This window comes from Leptodactylus fuscus, chromosome 11 (assembly GCF_031893055.1).
Source record: "Leptodactylus fuscus isolate aLepFus1 chromosome 11, aLepFus1.hap2, whole genome shotgun sequence".
Classification (NCBI taxonomy): domain Eukaryota; kingdom Metazoa; phylum Chordata; class Amphibia; order Anura; family Leptodactylidae; genus Leptodactylus; species Leptodactylus fuscus.
This window is the reverse complement of record NC_134275.1, coordinates 28,591,025-28,618,656: the sequence shown is the minus strand read 5'-3', so window position 1 is coordinate 28,618,656 and position 27,632 is coordinate 28,591,025. Positions and strand designations below refer to the sequence as shown.

Sequence of the window (27,632 nt, the reverse complement as noted above, 5' to 3'; positions counted from 1 at the left end):
ATATGCATTAAACCAAAATTTGACCGGTGCAAAAGTATGGGCACCTCAACAGAAAAGTGACATTAATATTTAGTAGATCCTCCTTTTGCCTCTAGTCGCTTCCTGTAGCTTTTAATCAGTTCCTGGATGAAGGGATTTTGGACCATTCCTCTTTACAAAACAATTGAAATTCAGTTACGTTTGATGGTCGCCGAGCATGGACAGCCCGCTCTCAAATAATTTTGCTGATAGAGCCCCTTTAAGTAGTGTTTGGAGTGATTTCTGGGTGTCTCTGGTTGCTGCTGGTAGAGAATGCCAGCAGTAGGTGCCAGTAAATTAGAAGTTAGGTGGGTGGAGGGAGTTTAGTTTAGGGGCTAATTTTCAGTTTATCCTGGACAACCCCTTTAATTTAGACAAATGTACATAAAACGAATGCTACATAAAAAGAATAAAAACAATATCCTAATCCTTAAAGGGGTTGTCCCACGTCGCATACTCACCAGTCTTCGTTGCTGTAAATTCTTCTTTCTTCTGGCTTTGTTGCGTCATTGGTGGGCGGGGTTACATATGCAAAGCCAGCGGCGAGATGCCGCTGGCCCTGCATGCACGCTCATAGACCAGTCTAGCCTTCACATTGTGAATACAGACCCGGCATCCGCCTCTCTCTATTACAGCGGATGCCGGGTCTGTATTCGCATTGTGAAGGCTAGACTGGTCTATGAGCGTGCACACAGGGCCAGCGGCATCTCGCCACTTGGCTTTGCATATGTGAATGCAGACCCGTCATCCGCTGTAATAGAGAGGCGGATGCCGGGGAGTGTAGACGCCGGCACAGATGCCGGCACAGATGCCTGAAACATCGCTATGCTCCTGCCCTGCATGAAGCCAGCAGCGGCAGATGCGATGCTGTTATTCCGCTCCTCCGCCCCCCCCCCCCCACCATACAGGGCAGGAGCATAGCGATGTTGCAGGCATCTGTGCTGGCGTCTAACCGTCCCCAGCATCTGCCTCTCTATTACAGCGGATGCCGGGTCTGTATTGGCGGCCCCTTCCCCCTCAAAGGGTAAACTACCCCCCCCCCCCCCTCCAGGCTCGCTCCCGTGCACTTAGCCCCTCCTCCCTCCCCCCTCAGAGCAGCAGATACATCACTTGACTTATGACCTGATAAGTCAAGGGTAAAAAAAAAAAAATGAATAGAGTGATATAGTGTACAAACAAAGCAGTTTTGCTGAAGCAGTGTATTTAGGAAAAGTCTTACATCCACATTAACAAGCAGTATAGAAAGGATCCTTGTGATGGGACAACCCCTTTAACCTTGATTTAATGTTTTTCTCAAGCCTGTTTATTTCAACTAACTTTTAAGTGGGGAGAAGGAAATACAGACTCCTCTGATTGCATCTTACCTTCCATGAGAACAAGGGATCGGCATGTTAAATTTCAATATGCTCGAACCTTCTTTCCCTGACATCTTTCAGGGTAAGGTTGCACACCTACTTCCACATAAGATTGTCATTTGGTTTTGCTGAAAGTGGTGTTTATTAGTCTGTAATCTTAGCTATAGTCTTGTGCACCCAATTGTGTGCATTGTCAGTGCGTTATTTGCGGCCAGCACACTGACTCATTCATTTCTATGGTCACATACACACGACCATGTATTTGTACCGGCCCAGGGCAAAGCATTTGTGGCTGAGGCTAACTGAAGCAAATGATTGGGTCCATGAAGGCACGGGCAGCACATGGACATCATCCATTCACATTCTGTGCTGTTCAACCATCACCTAGTCATGCACAAAGTAAAGTTTATGAGGCATAAAGAAAGGGGGAAAAGAAACTGAATGTAAGCATTTCTATTGTGTCGGACAGATTTCTCATCCGTTTTTATACATAATGTGTACAGTCTTTCTTGAAAAATGGACAAATATTTATTTTTTGTTATATAAGCTTCAAAGCACATATCCTTGTTTCATCACTAGACGACTATCACCCTATTACAGCAAATGTCAATGACATCAGGTTACACTCCTAGGACAATATCATTGTTCCCATCTTATGTGCAAACATTTTGCTTAGATTTGATCATTGGATCAGTTGGATAAACATAGGTGAGCTATTATAAATGCGGCTAACACAGCGAGCCAATGGCCTCCATCCAAAGGATGCTCGGGTTTCATAGCGGCTAGACAAACCTCGTCCACTGTGAATCACTACACAGATTTCTTTCATGACTGATATAGACTGGAATTCATCTTGATGGTTCTGAATATTGGGGCTAGTCATAAAAATGTGATTTCTTACTCTTTAAATTTTAAGATCTATAGGGTTGTGGCCGCAGTAATGGAGGTGACTTTCTAGTATGGTATAGTATTACTGCTGCGTCCAAAGCTTTGACACTTACACATGTTCATTCTCTGCATGAACATTTTGACTTGTATGTATAGGGAAACTATGGATTCGGCACCCATAAGATTCTAAGGGTCATCAATATCTGGTTGGTGGAGGTCCAATACCCATAAGTCAGGTGGATCTTCTGCCGGAGCTACGAAGACTTGCGTTCTGTACACTCTATAGTAAAATATGACATCTCCAAAACAGAGTATCTATCACGACTGTATATAGTGACATACCATAGAATGGCAGAGTATGTGGCTGCTCAGCAGGGTGACTGGCTTCCCCTGCCATAATATGTGCCCCACAGCCACCATTAGGATGGGCTTATCATGTATACATCTTTTACTGACTACTAGGTAGCCTCCAAGTAGCAATCAGAATTTTATCATATAATTACATGACTGTCTAAATGGGGAAAAAAATGAGCTTTGTGTGGGAAAATTGTAACTCCGTGCCCTGTATATTTTCTGAAATACTGGGTGCTGGAAGTTGGGGGATATGGAGCGGCACAGGTTAAAAACACTTCTGCTACCGGGGAGGAGGCAGTAATCCTAGTTACATGATGGTTACACAAAGCCAAACAATAATAAGAACTGGAATAGTTTGTCCCTGTATCACACGTGGCTAGCACCCACACGGATAGTTGTGGTGATAGTAAGCAGAGCTCAGCCTTTATATCCTCATTACCAGGAGGAGCCCCATTAACTTGTCTACTCCGCTAAGTCAGAAGAGACACAGACGTCTCCGTGCACACGGCTGTTTGTTACTATGCTGCGGTCTAATATAATAAGAAAGCATGTTTGGTTATTTCCTCTTTAGACTTTTTGTCCTGTCATGTAATTTTTCTCCTTGCAATTGTATGAGATGCTTCCCAACTGTCCAGAAGGTAAATTGATATTAGTGACATGCATAATGTTTAGGATATCTCTGCATGTATAGCTTTTGGGTTTTTCTTTTTTACACCATGGAATTCACAACAATTTTTCATATGCTGTAAGTTCCAAGTGATGGACGGTGATTCAGACTTACATGTGGCCCTGTGTTAGGCCCAGTTCACATCTGCGTTAGGGCCATTCTGTTCCTCTATCCGCATTTAATATACTGCTAAACTATCCTGCAAGCAGCACTTTTCTCTCCGCATTTTTCGTGCGGAAACCACATGGACCCCATTATAGTTTAAGGGGTCCATGTGGTTTCTTAGCTAACCGCTTTTTAATGCATTTGATATTCCATTCGGGGGGGGTCCAGGCCTTAAAGGGATTCTATCATGAAAATGCCATTTTTTCTCACTAACATGTACGAATGGCCTAAAGAAAGGCTATTCTTCTCCTACCTTTAGATGTCTTCTCCGCACCGCCATTCGGTACAAATCTCGGTTTTCTTTGGTATGCAAATGAGTTCTCTCGCACCGCTGGAGTGGTCCCCAGCGCTCAAACAGCACTGGGGGCGTCCCCAATGCTGCAAGAGTAATCTCAAGCGCTGCCTCCATCTTCGTCTTCGGCCTATCTCCGCGTCTACGCATGCGCAGTCAGCTCTGCCATCGGGCCTCGGGCAGAGCCTACTGCACATACCTGCGGCCATTTTTTTCTTGGCTGCTTATGTGAGCATACTATGCATGTACAGTACGCTCCTGTAGTTCAACGGAGTACAGAGCGTAAGCGGCCACAAAAAAAAAATGGGCGCAGGCATGTGCAGTCGGCTCTGCCCGAGGCCCTATGGCAGAGCCGACTGCGCATGCATAGAAGTTTGAACCCAGCGCCGGAAGAAGACGTGAAGAGAGGCTTTTCCAGACAAAGTTGGAGGCGGCGCTGGAGATTAAAAGTGTTTTTTTTATGCAGACCATTGCTTATTGTGCATGACCTTGCCGACATTCTGTGCAAGAATTTCCTTTACACCTTTTCAACCTTTGTGCTGATTTTGGGTGTTTTGTTGTCACTGAAGCTTGCAAAGGAACATATACTGCAGAATGTCCCATTGTTAATGGTGTGTGTTTGTGCTTACTGTAACACTCTCAATATTTATTGGCAAGTATTGGCGCAAGTTAGGCCCCTTCATAGTAGCAAGTCGAATGGTAGCAACCAGTTGTTATAGAGGATCTTTCACCACCCCCACTGATTCCAGCATAGTTGGAATTTTTACTCAAGTCCTCACCATTCCTGAACAACAAGCGAAGTTAGTCTCTGTGCCTGATGTGCTATTTAAAGGGATTCTACCATTAAAACCTTTTTTTTTTTGTGGATAAGACGTTGAAATAGCCTTTAGAAAGGCTATTCATCTCTTACCTTTAGACGTGGTCGCCACTGCACCGTTCATTAGAAATACCGGTTTTTACCGGTATGCAAATGAGTTCTCTCGCAGCGATGGGGGCGTCCCCACCGCTGCCAGAGAATTGTCTCCAGCGCCGCCTCCTTCTTCGTCCGCAGCGTCATCTTCAATGTCTTCTTCCAGCGCAGGCTCGTAACTTCTAGGCGTCGGGCCTTGAGCAGAGCAGACTGCGCAGGAGCAGAGCAGACTGCGCAGGCGCACAGGCCACGGGAAAATGGTCGCTTGCACAGTATTGTTAGCGGCCATTTTCCTGTGGCCTGTGGGCCTGCGCAGTCTGCTCTGCTCAAGGCCCGACGTCTGGAAGTTACGAGCCTGCGCCGGCAGAAGACATTGAAAATGACGCTGCAGACGAAGAAAAAGATGGCGCTGGAGACAATTCTCTGGCAGCGGTGGGGACACCCCCATCGCTATTTGAGCGCTGGGGCCCGCCCCCATTGCTGCGAGAGAACTCATTTGCATACCGGTAAAAAACAGTATTTCTAAGGAACGGCATAGCGGAGACCACGTCTAAAGGTAAGAGACGAATAGCCTTTCTAAAGGCTATTCCGACATCTTATCCACAAAAAAAAAAGGTTTTAATGGTAGAATCCCTTTAAGCTCTGTAATGTCAGAAGGGTGGAGTCAGGGGCCACACGGTGGCTCAGTGGTTAGCACTGCAGCCTTGCAGCGCTGGAGTCCTGGTGTTCAAATCCCGCCAAGGGCAAAAAACCATCTGCAAGGAGTTTGTATGTTCTCCCCGTGTTTGCATGGATTTCCATCCCATATTCCAAAGACATACTGATAGGAAAAAATGTACATTGTGAGCTCTATGTGGAGCTCACAATCTACATTTAAAAAAAAAAAAAGAAAAAAAAAAGAAGGGCGGAGTCAGGCAGGGGGTGTGATTCAGAGCTCCAATCAGAGGCAGCCAGTGTTAGAGCTCAGAATCACACCCCTTGTCTGCTTCTACTTTGACACTGCCCACCTTTCACTACAGAGCCTAAATAGTATATCAGGGACCAAAACTAACATTGATTGCTCAGGAATGGTGGGGGCTGGAGAAAAATTCCAACTGTGCTGGAATCAGTGGAGCAGCAACTATTAAATTATGTGAAGCTGAACTTGTAATACTTGCAGGTATTAGTTTGTATTTTGCTGGTTGGGTTCTACTAAGATTTTTCATTGCATAAAAGGTATTAGAAGAGCCAAGTGTTTTGTATGAGCACATTGCTTCCTCTTTTATAAACAGGAATACAAGTTACATTAATTATTTCCTTCTTTAGATCTTTACAAGCAAACAAAACAATGGTCTCGCATGGTAGTCATTCATGTGTAGTGAGTTTTCTTTTTACTATTGTGTGTTTATTGTATATAGCAGAGACTTGTATCCTTCACATGTGTATACATTTATTAAAAGGAGGGTTTACGGTTCTGTCATCTTAGGTTTCAATACACTTTGGAAATGATAATTAACATAATTGATTTTCCATTGTGTGTCTCGCCTATATTTCTGGATGTTGACAACTCTGACAAGGTTCTTCCTGCCTCCCGGGGGTCTACTAGCGTGACATATGGAGTATAGAATTGAAAGAGACTGATGCCCGTCCTCTTAGATAAGCCTGTTACTTGACATGAGAGCCATAATATATGCGTCATAAACACTTCTAGAGGAGTCGTCGACTTCCTGACATGTCCGTTTTATTAAACACTTGAAATAAAATGTAAAGGCTTTGGTCACTCTGTTTACTTTTCCAAATGTGCTGAGATCAGCACATAACGTGGCTTACCATCATCTTGTCATGTCGGCATCTGTCTAACTTTCAATACAGTCACCATTCAATCTGAATAGGTGGCTGAGTGTCCCAACATGGCCATAGATCGATAGTCATCTGCCTAGAAGGCTCATGGGAAGAATATGCAAATCTGTCTCCCAAGATGTAAACAGGGAGACAGTGCCTCTGTTATGCTGCCCTCTATAGCAAGCACCCTGAACAACATGCCCGACTTCCCAGAAGTCTTCACTGCATGATGCGAGGTTATAACCAAATCAATTTCTCAGCTACGGGCGGCACCGTTTCTGTCTCTTTGGACTTCATCAGCGCAGCCTAGAGAGAATCGATTCGGTTCATGCAGTGAAGACTTCTGGGAAGTCGGTCATGTTGTTCAGGGTGCTTGCTATAGAGGGCAGCATAACAGAGGCACTGTCTCCCTGTTTACATCTTGGGAGACAGATTTGCATATTCTCCCATGTTCCCTTGCAGTGGAGCAACTATGGCTGTATAAGTCTCCACATCTGAGAAGGTGGTCTCTCCCTAAGGATGGACGTTATCCCCATAATCTAGAAGGCGCATTGAATGGCATACATCAGTTTCCTTCTTGTCCATAGAGTCTGCTGGATGGGTGAGCCAAGACCTTTATTGGAGTCTGTCACCAAAACCCATCCCCACAGGTAGATAGGTTAGGGTCACCTGAAACAAACAAACATCGGCACCCCCATTGTCAAGATATTGCCTTTTTTTGCCAATATGCAAATGATCTCTTTGGAGTGACGAGAGCGCTATCTTTGCTTCAAAGTGGTAAGCATCTAATGGAGAAGGAGTCCTGAACTGATTTCTACCTTCAATTGAATACAACGCAAGGCAAATTCAGGGTAGAATTTAGCATCAATTCCACCATGTGAACAATACCTTGCAGCACTTTCCTCTTCCTTTGCATATGAATAAAATGACAATTTACAAGTAGACATATTTGGAAACTGTAAAATCGCCTCTACAAGGTGCTTTAATGCTGACAGACTCCCTTTAACTTGTTAAAGATGTACAGAATCTGTGCTTATGAAACCAGTTACTAAATGCTAAAAAGAGGAACCCGTGACCCCATTACATCACATTCACAGTATTGTTCAGGAAACGCCAGTGTGACTTTTGACAGGGTTCCCTGCCTTAGGATGGGAAAGCAGAGTCCGACTGATATCCCTTTTCCTGATATTGTCTGAGTTGTGTGTCTGTCATTAAGTCTTGTCGATCCCAAAGGAAGGCAGAACAGGGTAACCATTCGTTTTTCCATACTAAACTTTTAAGGAACGTCTTGCAGCTTCGTGACGTTTCTATTATGGGACAGAATTTTCAAGCATTAAACTTCTGATTGTATTTGGAGTAAACTATTAAGCCCCAAAAAGCCAAAGTGCAGTATTTGTGTAGCAAGTCAGTGAGGGTCCTGCTCCTAACCATCCACCACACAAGAACCAGCTACACTGTGTACCAGTCATGGTCTGCTAGAGTGAATGGGAGAAAGAGGACCTGTCACCACCAACTCAGACTCTTTGCATCCTTCTCTAGGCACCACGTCACTGATTCTGGTACAATTGGAATTTTTTTTATCTAGTCCCCAGCATTCCTGACCAATCTTTTCTGTTATTTTCGGGACAACTATGCTCTCTGCTGTCCGGTGGGTGGTTTCTATCCTTCTTATCCAATGCAGGACCCGCTCACCTGATGGTAAAGATCAAAATTGTGCTAAAATTAACAGCAATGGTTGCTTGGGAATGGTAGGGACTAAAGAAGACATTCCAACTGTGTCAGGCTGCGTTCTTGAGGAAAATGGTGAGGAATTTGGTGTGGAATTTTCCACGCTGGAAAAAAAAAAAAAAGCCTCCCAATGATTTCAATGGGTTCTGCTAGCTTTGTTTTTTCCACTAGCAGAATTTTTGCACCAAATTCCTCACCATTTTCCTCCATGTGAATGGACCCTAAGAGGCTCTGTTGCAAATTACGCTGAAAATGGGTGAAGGGAAAGGTCCTGAGTGGAGGAGTATTCTCACTGGCGGAAATCTAGTGTACCCCATTATAGTCTATGGGGTCAGCGGGTGTGCAGGAGTAACCGCTGTTGTATTAGGCACGGATGATGAAGAGCACGGCGTAAGTGTGAACCTAGCCTTAGCTGCACCTATTGAAGGATGGGCAGTAAGTTGGATTTGAAGGTTCCCTTTTATAATGTTATAATGAAAACCATGTTTAACAGCATTGCACGCTTCAACAAAACTCAGACAAAAACGTCAAACAAAAACATATTACTCAAGGAGAAGAGAACTCTGCCCAAATAAACCTACAACCTAAAGTATGATCCCTCAGCTATGGTCTTGTATGAGGTCATTTGTCATTCTGTTTCTACCCCCTTTGTATTTGCAACAGAACACAATAGTGTATTTTAGTACTGCAATGATATAGTGTAAGGCTAGCTTCATACAAGCTTTTTTTCTGCCATTCTTTCATTGTTATGGCCAGATGTCACAGGTTTTATAAAATGTACAGAAATTATGAATACCCTTATGTACAACAATTTTTTTGTGTCATTGGGGATTTTTTTTTTTTTTTTGTGCGGAAAAACACCACGGAAAAACTGTGCGAATGTAGTGTTACAAAGGTTTCGACATCACTGTTTCAGATGCAGAGGCTGAGGACAGATAGAGGGAAAGTTTGTCGAAATTCTGGGGTGGCAAAAACAAACCAAAATGGGGTGATTTTGGTGGCATTGTGAATTGCTGTTGCAACCACTCTGCTTTCACCCAAAAACCAGTAGGGAAATCCCTTAGCATAATTTGATAACATTTAGGGTTCCTTCACATGGAGTATACGCTCACTGATTCTGAATGTGCAAGGGCCCCTTCACATGGAGTTTACACTCCGTGTATTCTGTGTACGCTCAGTGTATTCTGTCCATTTTACACGTGTAAAAATACACGTGTAAAATGTAGTTAGCCATTGAGTTCAATGGCTTGTTCGTATAATGCACGTCTTTTTGCGCACGCGTAGACGCGTGCTATACGAAAAAGCTATTGAACTCAATGGCTAACTACATTTTACACGTCTATTTTTACACGTGTAAAATGGAAAGAATACACGGAGCGTAGACAGAATACAACTTGAAAACCTGTAATTCAGGTAAATTTACACTGTGGATTTTTGTTCTTCTCATTGTGCAACATTTTCCATCAGATTAGTATTTGTACCATTTTTAGCCAATCTAAGTTAAATTGTTGCATATAAAGGCCAAAGTTCATATAGTTAAGGGCCTGTTCCCACGGAGTAACGCTGCGCTCATTCTGACACGTAAACACATGTCAGAGTGAGCGCTTCAAAACAGAATCCCATTGATTTCAATGGGTTCCATCTTACGCGCGCTACACATTGAAATCAATGGGAGGATTTTTAACCCATTGATTTCAATGTGTTATGCGCGTAAGACGAAACCCATTGAAGTCAATGGGATCTGTTTTGAAGCGCTCCCTCTGACATGTGTTTACGTGTCAGAATGAGCGCAGCGTTACTCCGTGGGAACGGGCCCTAATAGTTCATGTTTGCTTATTTGGTCTCTTTTCATCCGTATTTCAACGATATTACAAATACCACAAAAAAAAAAAAAATTGTAATAAAAAAATGAGAAATGTACAAATAAGAAACAATATCGAACTAAAAATAAGGCCAGTACAAAATAAAAATGGAAATGTAAGAAAAACTAGTATTGCAGATTTGTAGTTGCTGAATGTTTTTTTACTCATTCTCTATTGCATTGAATTGGAAAAGCGCCAATAAACAGTTATTAATATACTGTAGTCTTTTTTTTGCAGAAATGTTGCCTTTTTTTTTTTTTTTTTTTGTCTTCGGTCATTGCATTTGATCCACATTTTTTTTTTCTCTTATCATTTGACCTTGATTTTCGTTAAAAACAATATTATTTTTTTGACTCATGAAATGTAATCTGTAAGAGCTATTTAGTGCTGGAATCACCTCACGGAGTTAATTTAAGGGAAGAGCTCATCCCCTGCTGAATGTCTGTACTAGGATGATGATTGTGCTGCCCTGGGTTCACAGGACAGCTGACCCATCACATCCTGCATATCACTTCCAGGGGCTAGGCAGGAAGTCAGCGACACAGACAGCCAAGGATCTCGGCCAGATCGGTGTCATGTTAGATGTCAGGAAGTAGCACGGTCACATTGGACCACAACAAGACAAAGTTATCGCTGCAATTTTGGCATTGAGTGTCAGTGTTTCTTGTGTCATTGCAGAATCCGAGACTGAGCCCATCTGTGGATAAACTTATGTTGCCTTCTCTTTGAGGGCTGTCTGGAGGGTTTGCTTTTGTATACAGCTTGCCTGAGAGATAGGAGACGAGAGCGAGACAGTTATACAGATTGCAAATTGTAGTCAGTCAGATTCTTAGCTAGTCATTGCCTTGCTGGACATAATGGAAAATACACGGGACAAGCTGTAAGATTAGCAAGTAAGGTTAGGTATTCAAGTGACCGTAAATAAATAAAAAGATAGGACATGTCAATGAAATAGTTTAAAGCTGAACCTATACTTACAAAGTAAGAAAATTGATTTCAGCATGTCCGATCGTTTAGTACCCTGACAGCTGCTTTTGGGGGTCATTCATGATCAGGGGTGTCACTAAGACTCATGGCCCTAGTGCAAAAGCCCAGACAGCCATGAAGACTGTCTTACAACATGTCTGTGCGCACACAAACTTCCCATTTCCATTCCTGTGCCCATGAAATGAAGCACTTTTTGTCAAAATAGTGTTTAAAAAGTGTATTTTTAAGGTTATTCCATCCTATAATGTGGCATACTAATAGGTTGTTCTATCACTGTACGTTCCTGAGAGCAAAGGTGCCAAAGCACTGATTCAATACTGCACAGCGGCACCCCAGCCCCCTGTCCTATTCTAGTTAAGATGAGTGGACTCCTTCATGATCAGACCCCCCCAACCATATGATGATAGAATATCGGTAGAGTATGAGAAGACCCCTCTAAACTAATTCTGTGACCCATTGCCTAATAACAGAGGTAGGGCTGGGAGATTATGACCATAATAAAAATCATGATGAATTAAATATTTTACCTCGATTACGATTAGTGAACGATAATTTTAGGACACCCCCAAATCAGCCACCCACACCGCCCCCCATACTCTCCCCCTCGACTCCAACTCCCCCCCCCCCCCCCACCCACACACACTTTACTAGCTTTGGCAATGCCAAATATCCATTCGGACGTGCCAATAAAGCTTGTTTAATTTGATTTGATTTGACCCCCCCCCCTATTTATATGCCTCACCATGCCATTAAATTTTGGTATTTAGTTATTTCCGTGTTAGCAATCCTGATTGGATAGTGCTGGCAGTGTGAGAGAGGATGGCATGGAGGAAAAATAACTGAAATAATTGATGTGAGCAAGATTACGACAATTAATTGGATTGACTCAATTATTTTTGGATTAATTGCCCTGCCCTAGTGTAGAGTTAGAGCTTATGGAGACTTATAAGTACAGATACTCATGTAATAGAGAAGCGGACTTACTCCATATTTAGTACAATAACTTTGTCCTTACAACTTTTCTTCTGATTTGCTCTAAATTACTCCAGCAGTCTGACGTCTGATGAAGGTCTAAGAGACAAAAACATCCCCTTTTAATTTTTGGATTTTACTACTGGAAACCTTTGTGACATATTTGTACATATAAATGTATAATATCTTTTGGTTACTACTACATTTGGAGAATGGGATTTAGCCTGGGTTCACAGCGGCACTGTTGTCCTTTCTGTTGTTGTACTCTGTCATCATTTATAATGTGGTCTGTTGGGTTTTCATCATATTGTCTTCTATTTTCGGGACAAAATTGCTCCGGCATGCTTTGCTGTCATTGTCCAGCATTTTTGATGGAATTTGTGGCAGATCCTCCAGCGGAGCAATGTCTTATGGTGACAATACATATTAAACTTTCATCGGCTACAATGGCCGACTTCAACCATTCAGCAACCGATTGTTCCTAGTAAATGATTTTTCCATACAATCAATTGATGACTAAAGTTGTTCAAAAGTAAAATCGGTCATGTTGGGTTTTTTGAGTTAGATATAAACGCGTGGCGTGATGTAGATTGTGGGCCCTATATGGGACAGTTATTGATAATGTCTGTAAAAGCACTGCAGAATATGTCGGCACTCTGGTGTTCAAATCCCGCCAAGGGCAAAAAACCATCTGCAAGGAGTTTGTATGTTCTCCCCGTGTTTGCATGGATTTCCATCCCATATTCCAAAGACATACTGATAGGGAAAAATGTACATTGTGAGCTCTATGTGGGGCTCACAATCTATATTTATAAAAAAAAAAAAAAAAAAAAAAGAATGTCGGCACTATACAAGTAAGTTTAATAATAATAATATGTTATACCTGATCATTTGCCATACTGCACAGACTATGAGAAGTTTAGTTTGACCTATTAATATCTATGATGTACAGCTAGCCTTACCTGAACTCCGCTCTGTAAGGTGAAGTGACCTCTCTCACGATGAGACTGAATGGAGTGAGAGTTACAGAAGATGATCTCTGATGGGGACAGGGGAGCCGCCGTCTATCAGACATGTATGACATTTCCTGCAGGTTTACCAATAACGTCTAAAGTGCATCAACCCTTTTAATATTTTCCTTGTCTGCCATCTGTTATTTTTATGTAGTTACAAACTAGCCATAAACCCTTCTGTGTATCTGAGTAACCCTGCTGCACTGGAGATCAAGTTGTGAGTCACACAATGAGTTAACTCTCTTGCTATGTCCGAGACCTAGAAAACCTGTGATGTAGGGGAATTCAGTGACACCTACCAGTAAGACATTCATCTAGCTTTCAGTCCTACCTGTGGTTAGACTGGTATTCTCGATTTCCTCCCCACTCAGACAATCTCATATTACTTTAGAGGTTGTGAATGTGGATTTTTTTTTTATAACAGTTTTATTAAGTTGGACAGATGTTTTGCTAATTGTATACAAGCCATCAGCAGAGATTGGTGCTTGTCTGGTGTCACCTCGGTGTTGCCTGGTGCGGCTGCCTGTCATGCTGGGGAGTGATAATTCCTACAGCCCATCTTATTTTCCAAGAAGATTTCACTGCATATAACAAGAAGTAAGTCACACCAAGGGACCAGATGTAGCTCTTTGAAATTGTGTCCATAGATTGCAAATTTTTTTGCTTGACATTATTTTATAGACTTCATGTGAATTATTTTTTGTTCTTGTTGAACCATGCTTGGCACACAAGTTGGGAAGGGTCACCACTTGGCTGGAGTGCTGAATGCCTGCAAGAAATAGTGCAGTAAATATAAATGCATGGGTAAATAAGAGTTCTAGCTCATATCTTTAGTTTGCTTCACTGTTGAAAGCCAGCAGGTCTTCATATTGAGAGGAGCAGGTAAAGTCTATTCAGTAAAACCAGGTTTCATATAATGGGGTGGACTCGCCTTGTGTTATGTGCCTGAGGTCTTGGGTGCACGTGATTTTATTGATTCTCCTAACCTAATGGGCTACTTATGGCAGCTCAGAGGACTAACGCCAGGGAAGGATGGAGGTGATTGGATTCAGTAGATGTTCATGTAGGATTTTTTTGGTTTTTGGCAAGGGCTGTCTGAGAGCAGTGACCTAACAATAGAGCTGGATCGACCTGATTCTGTATATAGCACATAGTAGACTAAGGTCAGATGTGGTGGCCTTTGGATGGCCAAAAGCCAGGTGAATCTGCAAAATGACACGGCCATTCATTAGTTTTGGCTATATGGCTTTTGACCACCTCATGGTCACGTCTCTCTGGTTTGGTAGCCAACATACCTGGTTCTTGTGACCATTTATATTCTTATATGAGGTGGTTTACCGGTATCACTGGTCCTTGAATATTCCATCAGGGCTTGTATTCGATGGGCCAAATCTCTGTCTCCTATATTTTTCCACAGCCGACTGACTCATGCTCCAGCTTCTTTATAAATGGCTGACAGCCATGGCCAGTAAGCTTCGTCCAATTCACAAACAAAACTACGGATCGACTTTCTATGAAAGTAAATGTGACAATCTATATATCTGATGTATTGTACAATTATGCTAATTGTATAATATAATCTAAAGTAATTAATTTATTGCATTTTGACTGGCCCCGATGGCGACTTTACTGCGCTGCATTCACTAAAGGGAATGTTCATGTCAATAATCTTCTAATGGATATCATTGATACACTTAAAGGGGTTGTACCAACTGGATCACCCCTTCTCCATAACTAGTGGATTTGCTGCTCAGGCTGTATAACCGTGGCTATCAGCTGTTGTGGTTAGAACAATTATATGGCTATAGACCCTCTTGCTGAGAAATTTCTTCAGCTCAACTTTGAGTTTCAGTAACATAAATCGTCTTTGTAGTTATTGCGCTCACTGGTGGTCTGTATATGAGGCGTCAGTGCCTCGGCCTCCGTGATGTCACTTTATCCAGCTGTGCAGTACGAACGGTCATGTGCCTGAATAATTTACTAACTGCTGCAAGTTGTAACCTGAGTTTCTAAAGTGTTTTCATACTTGGAACAAAAATAGAAATTTTTTTTTTAAAAAAAAATTTTAAATGTTTTTTTCTCTCTTAACCATTTGAGATGTGATCCTGACTGACGTGATACATTACATTCCTCTGTTTGCTAAAAAGACCAAAGCAATTTCTGCATAAACAACATAAATGGATTTCAGAAAGTAGGGAATATTTTCTATAATTTTTAGAAGTGGACTGACAAAGAGAGATCCTAGAGAACGAACACGGTTCCTTTCCTTATGGTTTGACTTGTTTTTTTAAAGTGTGTTCACTTGGAGGATTTTGGATCAGATTTTGAGGCAAAACCTCCCAATCTTTTTGGAGTCAGAGACGTAGGTTTCTTTGTTTCAGTTTTCTAAAAAATGTCAAAGTGTCAAATCCAATCTCACTAAGATCTTTGCAGAAGATGGGGCATATGGCCTCATGCTGATCAGCCCCATTGTATGAGGCTAGTCCATGTGCACACCTGCAGAGTCTGCTTCAAAATCTGCTCTAAAATCCTCCGTGTCAACATTTTTTTTATTGTATAGAATTAAAGGTGCAGTATATTGCAGACAGTCTATAAAGGGACTAACCTCCTTAAAGTACCTTTCTGTTTGACAGACCCCTAAATAATGAGATGAGTATGATGAGGGGAAATGAGAATTTGCACTTGGTCTGTTGAGTTCAATAGTCCAAGTACTGTACAGGCCCACCAAGCTTCTTTCTGGTTAATTCCATTTACTTTCCATGGTGTTCTAAACCTTTAGATTAAAATGGGAAACAAGGATTTGTTTATATATTTATATATAATATATTAAATATATATATATATATATATATATATATATATATATATATATATATATACTAGCTTTTACCCGCGACTTCGTCTGCGGTGAGTTGAGTATTGGGCGGACACAGACGTGTGAAACTGTAAAAGTGCTTTAAAAAGTTTGGTGGGCTAGCAAATGTGATTTGATGTGTTATATTGTGTATGTTGTGATACAGACAATGTGATGTGTTATACAGCCTGTGTACAGGAGTATATATGTATCAGGTACTGTATATAGCAGTAATAGGAGATACATGTAATATATAGTATATACAGCCTGTGTACAGGAGTATATAGGTATCAGGCACTGTATATAGCAGTGATAGGAGATACATGTAATATATAGTATATACAGCCTGTGTACAGGAGTATATATGTATCAGGTACTGTATATAGCAGTGATAGGTAATACATGTAATTATATAGTATATACAGCCTGTGTACAGGAGTATATATGTATCAGGTACTGTATATAGCAGTGATAGGTAATACATGTAATTATATAGTATATACAGCCTGTGTACAGGAGTATATATGTATCAGGTACTGTATATAGCAGTGATAGGAGATACATGTAATTATATAGTATATACAGCCTGTGTACAGGAGTATATATGTATCAGGTACTGTATATAGCAGTGATAGGAGATACATGTAATTATATAGTATATACAGCCTGTGTACAGGAGGATATATGTATCAGGTACTGTATATAGCAGTGATAGGAGATACATGTAATATATAGTATATACAGCCTGTGTACAGGAGTATATATGTATCAGGTACTGTATATAGCAGTGATAGGTAATACATGTAATTATATAGTATATACAGCCTGTGTACAGGAGTATATATGTATCAGGTACTGTATATAGCAGTGATAGGTAATACATGTAATTATATAGTATATACAGCCTGTGTACAGGAGTATATATGTATCAGGTACTGTATATAGCAGTGATAGGAGATACATGTAATTATATAGTATATACAGCCTGTGTACAGGAGTATATATGTATCAGGTACTGTATATAGCAGTGATAGGAGATACATGTAATTACAATGTGATGTGTTGTATTGTGTATGTATAGTGGAAAGCTATATGTAAATGTGAGTGAGTAGAGTGAGGGATACTCCTGAGGTGACAGTAAGGAGTGTGCAGGCAGGTTGAGGCAGGAAATGCCAGGCAGTGTGTGTGTGAGTCTATAGCTGGGGCTAGGAGTCCTGCTTTTGTGAGTCTCCTGCTAGGAAGCCATGTTGTTTAGTGGCACCAAAAGTAGCCTGCGACTCAATCCTGAGGGAAAACTATGTTTGTGGAAAATTGCACGCAAATCCGTCCAGGCGTTTTAGCGTGATTGAGGAACAAACATCCAAACTCACAAACATCCAAACACACAAACTTTCACACTTATAATATTAGTAGGATATATATATATATATATATATATATATATATATATATATATATATATATATTTATTTATTTATATTATATTTGAATGAGCCTTGCTCTGCAAAATTGCACAAAAAGTAAGTGTTATAACAAAGAACATGAGCCTACTATAGCAAGTAATGTGATAATCTTTGTCCCAGATATGCATCATAAAGCCTAAAATAAAGCCTTTGTCACTGCCATAAGGTAAACCCTGTAATTATCTCCTTTATTGTAATTGCTGGAGCGGTGTGTTTTGTGTGACAGAATAGAATAATAAAGCAGGGAGGTCTGAACAGGTTTCTGTAGCCCGGAGCTGAGTTGTATACAGATCTTGGACAATCCTGTATTTAGAGCGCGTTACATTGTGACTTCACTGGAGTATAACTAAGCTTCAGAAGGCTTCTTTATAGGGGATTAATGTACTGGCGCACACCTGCAGTATAGACTAGTGTAAAAAGTGTATATGGACTGCGCCTGTATGGGGAGGAAATGTAGTAAAAATCAAGACAATGAACAGGATAATAGTTGACACTTCCTCTTACACTGTGTTATGCCCATTCTTGAAAGAATTGGCCTGACTTTATGCATTATCGAAGGGAAAACAAATTATTTTCTATATGGAAGCCACTAGAAGAGGACTAGACAATCGTATAAGGTGCCATTGATGGGCTTTTCTAGTTAATTTTTTTTCCCCAGTGCACAAGTGGCATAAAAATTATTAAAGGAACTTCTATTCTCCTTCAAGTATTCTCCAACACTCTGCAGGTACTACCGCTCTCCAGCCCCTCTTAAAGGGATCCTATCATTCAATCACTTTTTTTTTTCTAACTAACACGTCGGAATAGCCTTAAGAAAGGCTATTCGTCTCCTACCTTTCGTTGTCTTCTCCACACCGCCATTCGCCTAAAATTCCATTTTTTCTCGGTATGTAACTGAGTTCTTTCGCAGCACTGGGTACGGGCCCCAGCACTGGCCCCAATGCTGCGAGAGAACTCTCCAGCGCTGCCTCCTTTTCTTCTGCAGTGAGGTCTTCATCGCGTCTTCTTCCGGTGGCGGCCTGTAACTTCTAGGCCTCGGGCCTAGGGCAAGATGACTGCGCATGCTCGCGGCCACAAGAAAAATGGCCGCTTACATGGTATTGTAAGCGGCCATTTTCTCGTGGTCGGTGGGCATGCGCAGTCCTATGGTTTTTTTTGGTATACTTGATCACGCTCCTTCTCCTTTTGTTCCAAGTTTTGTGCATAACGTTCTTTACTTCTCTTCCATTACTTGTATTTCTAACACGTAATTCTGGAGCATCTTTTCTTTGAAGTCTGCGTTGTGCTCTTCCTTGGTATTCCTCCGAGAAATGTCTAAATAGCCAGGGCTGTGGAGTTGGAGTCATAGGGTCAAGACCAGTTTTGGGTAGAGTGGGAAAAAAGTTACCAAATTGTATACTACAATTCCAAATCTAATTTTGAAGCTGAAGTCTGTTCAAACTGCTGACAAAATTGGTCCTGACTCCAGCTCCATAGCCCTGGTTTCATGGGGAGTAGAATTGTCATGTATGGTCTCCGGGGTCCCCACTAATAATTACAACAAGGATTTTTAATGGAATGGTGGATCTTCATGCTCGCTGTACAGAGTACATCGCTCTCTCTCATATGAGAGGTAACAATGATTTATTAGATCCTGTTCATTCTACCTGGGCTGTGGCTTCAAAATAAAATTATTAAATTGTTAATTTTATCTTATACAATTATTAATATTGAATAGTTAGAGGCATAGCTTGTTGTGCATTTACTTTAATAGGAACTTAGTCACCGTTTTTTTGGCCTACCAACTCCATAGCCCTGCATGCTACATTACATCTTATACAGGGTTAGAAACAGACAGACAAGCTGACCCTCCAGCAGGTAAAAAAAAAAAAAATTAGGTTCAGTTAAGACAGAGTAAAATCACTGAAATGGGAAGTAAATGCAGAAATGTGAACACGATTGTTGATGACATGCCTAACTGAGCACAACGAGGAACTTCGATGAAAATAAATCTATGTCCTTGAAATTGGATTTTATCAAATACATGTGCTACACGGGATGCGAGCTTCGACGCCTCGTCTTTGATTTCCTTAAATATAAACTTCTTTTTGGAGTTGGCTTTTCTACTGAAAACGTCTCTTAGCTGTGACGGCCATTTGGCAGTGAAGCAGTGGTATATATAGGTATAGTGTTAATATACTCCATTAGTTTCATTGGGGTTAAGGCGTTATTATGTAGAAATAATTTCCTATTTGCATTGATCATTGCTTATGTCTCTATAGGGTTGGGGGGATATCATCACTCCTTGGAGAGAGACCACCATATAGGTGTGTGGAGACTTATTAAGCCTTTAGCACTCCAATTTGCAAGGGACCATGGGAAGAATATGCAAATCTGTCTTCCATGATATAATTAGGAAATCAGGTGCCTCAGTGTTGCAAACCAATAGAGGGCGCTCACTGGAATGTGCAAGCCTGTCTTCCCTGATGAAATTAGGAAGACAGAATCTCAGTGATATGGCCCAATAAAGGCTGCTCCCTTTAAAGACAGGCTTGCACATTCCAGTGAGCGCCCTCTATTGGTTTGCAACACTGAGGCACCTGACTTCCTAATTACATCATGGAAGACAGATTTGCATATTCTTCCTATGTCTCTATAGTGAATATTCCCTTTTCAAGGCGGCCTGATATTCTCTGCGACATGACTGGCACAAGAAGGGCAACTGTCTTGCAATGAGCAATTATATAACCAGTGACTCTTCAGAGAGCATTCCTGGCATTTGCACAATCAGACCATTTTAGTCAGCGCTAAAATGAATTTCCTGTTCTCACCAGCAAACATTCATGACATACTAAAAGTGAGTTGTCATTGTATCACAGCGCGAGGACTTCCATGAAATCAGTTTCACACCAAAAGTGTTCTTTTTATGAGGTCTCTTGGAAATGTGCCATCATGTCGTCTGATTGATGGGTTAAACGTCTGCATTAGCAGAAGAGACAGAGTCACATTTCAAGAACACAGACGTCATATCCCCTTCCCCACCGGAGCTGTCCAGCTCAGGTTACTACCCAAGCAAAAGACTCAAAGAAAACATATCAGCAAGCATATGCTCTTCCATGGGTTGCCTTAGACCTAGCAGAAGACATCTCTAACTAGATCTTTAAAACCCTGTGATGAAGTGGAGGAAAGAATTTTAAAAACGTCTTTTTTTTCCTTCTAACATTTCAGGCTCAATTGAGATTTGTACAAACCAGATCATTCAAGAAATATTATACAGTGTGTGGACTGCCTAGAGGATTGTGCTCCTGAATCTGAAGAGGTTCAGCCTGGCCTACAAGATCAGCTGAAGAACCTTCACTTAAAGGCATCAAGAGGAAGACAATGTGGCCATTGGGATAAACACATGTGCTGACCTTACCGAGCTGCTCCAGGCATAAGTGGGTAAGTGTCATGTTCCTTTCCAGTCTTTCTACATTGTACTTATTTATGTATAGGCTTTTCTACTGACTAAGCCTTCACACTTGATGGTAAATGATCAGGTTATAGACCTTCATAGGGATTAACATAGCCTCGAGGAAAGTTTACTGGGGCACTTTTTGCAGTTTACACGGACTTGTATTGTCAGGGTTCACTTGCTTGTGTAATGTTTGCCTTGTTTTTCAACAATACTTTTCCATTATGGAACAGGTTTGTTTGGTAGATAGATGCAGCACAATTCGATGGGGCAAATTTGCTTCGCTAAACGTGGCAGAACTCTGGCTTAGACTTTATTAAAGAGGTATTCCCATTACATGGCAGAAAGGTTGTGTGAAAAGGTGATAAATTTGTGCCAAAACTGGTGTACATGCCATGTACTACATTTATTTAGTATTTTTGGAAACTTTTTTTTTTTTCTTTTTCAGCTTGTCCTACAAACTAGAGGGTCTTATTGGTAAATGAGGTGGTGCCTAACATGTAACAATGCGGCAGGTGTACTAATCCTGTCTAAGACTTCAGATTTATCACAGTCACTAATCCTGGATGATGAATTTGATTCATCTTTATACTGTCTAGTATAAATTTCTATTTTCTGGCCCAGGCTCCATGAGCCGGAAACGCCGCAGGACAAATCGCAGAGTTTTACAGTAACTGCAAAGTGGATGGGATTCATGCGAATCCCATGCCCACTTTGCGTTGCGGTTTTGGAAATCACAGCATGTCAATTATATCTAAGGAAACGACGCTGGCTTCCCCGTAGATATAATAGTATCAGAAAGTCCACGGAGGAACGCTCCATGAACTTTCTGTTCAAAGCGTTGCGGGAAGAACCGCGATGCGTTCCCGCAGCGCTTTTTCCTGCAGCGCTTTAGAGCTGTGAGTCGTCCCATGGGGCCTTAGCCTCTGTTGGCCTTTTTTGTGCCACCATAATTTTTGTTGCAGTCTGGTGTGCATTTTCACATCTAGGCTATCTAGGTTTTTTTTTCCATGCCTATTCTTATTTGATCAGTGGGTGGCCGACAGAAGGTCCCAGCATGGATCATCTGGTTGAGGTTGCTTCCAATATCTATCTTATATACAGTGTATTGACCATAGGCCCCGTACTCTGTATAATGGCTGGGGACCATTACTACAGTTTAGCATTGATGTCAACTAACCTACCTAAACCTGGCCTCATGTCTGCAGTACACTGCTCATGTGAGGCCTAGCTATTCTCTGAAATCTCAAAGAAGTGAATGGAGAAACCCAAGTGGGTACATGGGGACTGCAGCCACAATATCAGGTCTGATAACACTGATCTGACTCATCTATGGAAAAGTATAGAGACATAAACCTGTCCAGGCCATTTATTTATTTAGGGGAGGGGGGCTGTATCATTCTCCCGCAGACAACGACACTAGACGTTTAATTACACTTCATCCAGGAGCTGAAGATACAGGCAGTTCTGTGTACTCCACTCCATCATTGACCATACACATTCGGGTTTGGCGTACCAAGTTGTTTGTATGGTCTAACTGGATATAACAAGTGGCACGAAGCCTGAAACACTGAATAACTTTTCACTTTCTATTTTCTAAGTCCTGAAAGGTATGGCTATTAAGTTTTACTTATTATAGGTTGTCTCCAGGAGTCAGGTTTCCAGAGACGTATCCTAACTCATTAAGAAAAGGAGAAGTGTGTTTTCCCCAGGCATTGACAGCACAGATTTATGGCACTTCCAGTCACTTCTTCAAGAGTAAAAATGTAGGATGTAATAACAATATAGTATAATTTAACAATTTTCATAAAAAAAAACCCTAAAATATTTCTGTGTTTAAGTGAGTAGGTTTTACTGGTAATTGGGATGTCAGTCTGGATGAAACAATGGTCTTTATGTATAGCCCCAGACTTAAAGGCGTTGTTCGGAGTTTTTTTTTTAAAAAAAAAAATTTTAAGGTCAAAATGGTATTAGAAATTAACACTTACATATCCCTTTTTTCCTCTTATATCAGGGAAACAAAGTTATTTCCACTGGCCATGTGCTTTGTGCAACCCATAGGGTTTTATTTACCCATGGTGTCAAACACATGGATATCTGTGATATGGCGTGTTAGTTTTTTAGTTGTAGGCAATGCTTGGCAAGTTGTTTGTTTCATAGGATATTCAGTCCACGTGTTCGGTCCGCAATAAGGCAGCCGACAATGAGGTTGTGGATTTATGTCATCTCCTAAAATGTCTAGATTACATGTTTAGAAATTGACTTGATAGAGTCTCCTTTTCCAATGCCGTCCCCTATGTTATGAATTGGCTAGGATTTTCATCACTTTAAGACAAGACGTTCAGAGGAATGTTATTCCTCATAGCAAAACACACCTTCGATGTCTCCTGCCCATTGTTGATACTCGCCTTACCACTAGGTGAGAAGTAACCAGATTTCTCTGGAAAGGTTTATTCTATACATGGTGCACAAGGCGTTATACCGGCCCCATCCTGTTGTATCCTGTACTCACTTTCTCTTGAAGTGCTGCAACGGTATTCACAGGAATATGCAGTAAAAAAAATGTGGTAAATAATAGTTTATTGGCTTGAAAAGGTTATAAAATTAAAGTAGGTGCCATAAAATAGTAATATGGTTGGCTGATTTATAATGCGTTTTCTATTGAACATTTCCAAGCTGCTGCGGAAACTCTTTTAAGATGACAGAGTGACACTAAAGGGAGTCTGTCATCAGATCCCAGTCCCAGTCCAGGTCACCTGAATCAGAAAGGGGTTTTCCTCTTAGTTAATCGGTGTGTTAGCAGGAGGGCATTGCCTAGGCTGCCCATGTGCTATCATATGAGGGTCCAACTCTGCTATATCATAGGGCTGGTCTCCTCCGGTAGTTTCTGCCATTTGTGGTTGATTCTGACACTTTTTTTTTTTTGAGAACATACTATAGTTCGGTTTTATCGGATAATTTAATAAAAGTTAGCTTTTATTATTTGGGACCTCTGATTCTATACAGTGAATTTCTGTATTAACGAAAAGGTCAAATTCATCTTGAATCAGTGAATTCATTGCCATTACCCCAAAGAGATTAGTAGCAATGCCCTCATTGGTCATACGCTTACTGCCAGAACAGTGATATCTTGGAGGTGCTGATTCACAAGGGAAAAACGCAGTTTGATTCAGGTGTTCATAACCCATGTACGGATGGGGATGAGTTGATATCATGGGTTCTAGTGACAGACAAAATTGATGCTCTGTTCACACCTGCATGTCTGAGGCTATGAATCTGTTTGACAGGCACTTCCACAGGTCAGTCTGTTTCGTGTCAGAATAACCTTGGGCTATGTTCACATCTGCACTGGAGTCTCTAATAGACAGTTTGTCACAAGGTTCACCTGGAAATAGGTGGAGAGTAAAGTCCTGCACGGAGCACTGCTTCTTCTGCCGTTTTTAGCTTTAAAACAATGGACCCTTTGATAGTGTTACCGTTACTTTAGCAGGCCGCCTCTCTGTTGCTCTGGTCCTCCAATGGACTAGAAATACATTGATGCAACACTAGTGTGAAGATAGCTTTACATTGTCAGCCTCTTGTTTAGGGACTGTAGGGGCTAGTTCACACGGTGGAAAAGTTTTCCGTCGTGTGGTTTTTTGGCACAGGCCTAAATAGGAGAGTATCTCGAGCCGCGGACACCGTGGCTGACTCAGCCATGGAATCCGCAAGAAGACGGCACGTCGCTTCTTTTTTTCCACTACTAGCTAGCGGGAAAAAAAAGCAAGCGGCTCCCATTGAAGTGAATTGGAGCCTTTTTTGCAGGCAGATTCCGAGTCAAAATCCACCTGCAAAAAACTCTGTGTGAAAATACCCTTATTATTCTTTTTTTATCTTATTATTTAGCATTCTCACTTATGTTATACTGTTTTGGTTTTAGGCAGTATTGTGTATTGTATGACTTCTCTAGAGCTGGTCTTAAACTTTAGGTAGTTTCTCGCATCCAGAATGTAAATGTGGTCACAAGCCTGGCGAGTTCTTCGATTCTGGCGCGTAAACCCTGGCCAATACCTCCTACTCTTCTTCAATGTGCATTCCCAGCCCTGGTGCACACGTGGAGCTTAGTTGCTTTGTGTAGTGATATCATAGATGTTCTGTGCATGCGTGTACATTTTAAAGGGAATGTATCAATTATCTATTTCGTTAATAATGAAAACTAAATACGAATACATATTCTTTTTTGTTCTCTATACTGATAGTAAACATAATTCTGTTTTCTGTACATGATTGTGGGAGCAGCCATCTTGCATAAGTTGCATAGTAGATCTCTCATGAAGGAGTTTTATGATGTATGTACATTGTGGGCTCTGTCATTGGGACCCCCACTAATCACTACAATGGGTGCCCCAAACCCCTCAGTCCTCCTGACCACACAACCATAGTGAGAATAGATTTGAATGGAGCTGTAGTCACACTTGCACCCCAAGGGCCCATCAAATACTGCATTCTTAGTAAGAAGCAATGCTAATAAATGGAGGATGTATGAGGGCGTTATCCTGGAGAACACTTTTGTTGTTTGACTTCTGTTACTACATGCAACCTTTTTCACCTCTCCTATGTGACAGTCTCACATAGGAGATTTGGCATGGCTTCTTGTTTCCTATGGCCTACAACTGTACCACTTTTTTTTCAGTATTTCAGCTGGAGACGTCATCCAGAATATTAGGAGTAATATCTGACTAAGAAAGATGCTAAAAATATCCATATTTCATTATGTGATACATTATTTTTTTTTTTTCTCCTGAGTTTATTACTTTACTAAAAGCAGCCTTTACAGCTTTTGACTGCTGACCAGGAAAGTAGCTGATGGTCGCTTTCCATCTGAGAATGGCTTGAAGTTTTGTAAGGCGAGTAATAAGTATCCCGTTCTTCATCACAAAATCCCGGTAGCTTTCTACAGTTTTCCTCATGTGCAAATGACATTAACAAGCAGATAGGGATTTGTTTTTTTACATTTATTATTGGCTGTGCGGTATTATCATGTATTACATTTGGCAGATAACATTTGACTCATACGGTCGCCCTTTCCATTTGGTGTTATCAGGCTTTTTTTTTCTTCTCCGCTTTATATTTAGCACAGTACTATCTGCCCCGTCCAGTTTTGCTCCATTGATGCAAAACCTCCGCTGGGATTACATTCCACTTTTCTTACATTACTTCCTAAAGCTGAGAACTTCACAGGGTTGCCTGCCTGTTCTAACACTTGTGGTTCAATGTAAACTTCGTTTTTTTCCACAGGTACATGTCTATTCTTTTACATTGCAAGCATTGTGCAAGTATTTCACTTTCTTCTGGCAGGCAAACAATGACTTTACTGGCATCTCAAGGCACCACAAAGTCTGAATCAACAAGGAAGGGCATTCCATTGATATGCAGGACAATAAGACTCTGCCAGGTCACATTAATTGTTAGGTGTTGAGCGGACAAGGTCTTGCTGGTTTCTCAAGTGGCACTTTCATCTGCTCTGTGAGGCTGGGCATGATCTGATTGAGCCTGTATGTATTTAAGGAATTGGAAAAATGGGACATTTACTCTTAAAATCTGAATTTTCTTCCTTGAAAGTAAGTCTTCAGTCTCTTCTGCTCTTGTGACCCCCCCCCCAATGATGAGCTGTACTCTGCAGGGGAGGTATCAACGTGTCCAGTCCTCCCATGAGAGATGTTCGTTGTCGCTTTCTTTAGTAGCTAACGGTCTTGTAGGAAGGAATTCCTTCTAATATATGTTTGTGCGGTGTAAGTTGTAGCATGCTGTAAACACCATAACAGAATAGACAGTATAGGTGAGCCTAAATATAGCAATAGAGTGGAGCGAATGCTGGCCATATACCTTCAGATGGTCGATTGCTTGTTCCACCAAAAGCTATTCCTCATGACCTTAGCATACATTTGCAGGCTTGTACTGTCAAAGAGTGTCTTCTCATGGGGAAAGGGAGAGTAAGCTATTGTTAGACAGCTTTTGATGGTGTCTTATATTCCTTGAGAATGAAGGATTGGGCATGTGTAAATTCAACATGTCCAATCCTTTGTAAACATTGGCTAAAAATTTTTTATATGTTAGCAGGTTGGCTTTCCAAAATCGGTGGGCTTTTTTGGCCACTTTATGCAAAATCCAAAAATTATCATGAATAACATCTGTTGGCACAGTCGGGAAAAAAAAGTTACTGCTTTGACTTCAAAATGAGATTAATAATAATAATAATATTACTATTTTAGAACTAATGTTCTGGCCCTGACTGTTTTCATACTTAAGTATAGGCCTCCAGTATGTGATTTGTTGAGGTCCAACACATTTGGGTGCAGAAAGCTGCTAGTGGGCAGTGAGCATGTGCAGCACCAGTCCTATTCACGTAACAGCCCCCCTCACTGCATGGCGGTGCTTTTGGGGATTGCACTAGTGCTCTTATTATTTGTATAGGAGCACCATTGCACCTGCTCCCTATCCACTAACAGCTTGTGGTACAGAGGCTGCTGCAACAGTTGATCTGTGCAGGGACTGGTTGGCGGACACCCAAGGATCACATACTGATGTCATCGGTGTGAAAATTCAATTTGGGGCTGGAAAACCTCTTTAATTCTCCATATAGTTTGTTACTTATTTATTTTCATAGGAATTCACTAGATTTTTCCTGAATGAGAGAAAATCTTTACCTCTTTAGACTGACCATGGCCTATTTATGAAGGAGTGGGCGTCTGAATAGGGTTGTAAATAAATAACATTTGGTGATTTGGCCTACCAATTCCACAGCGCTGATAAATTATAAGTCATACTAAACGTAGAATACTTGATATACCATACTTTAGAAGACACAAGT

At 41.2% G+C, this 27,632-nt stretch overlaps 1 protein-coding gene across 2 annotated transcripts in view; it reads left to right on the top strand.

Moving 5' to 3' along the window:
• Positions 1-27,632, top strand: part of NEK6 (NIMA related kinase 6) — a 131,075-nt gene that overhangs the window by 15,733 nt on the left and 87,710 nt on the right. The window contains exon 2 of one of the 2 annotated variants that reach the window (XM_075259391.1): positions 20,557-20,769. The gene's annotated coding sequence lies outside the window, so the exon portion shown is untranslated. Of the gene's footprint in view, positions 1-20,409; positions 20,770-27,632 lie in introns of those variants that run through there. The other variant, XM_075259390.1, reaches the window with a different exon arrangement.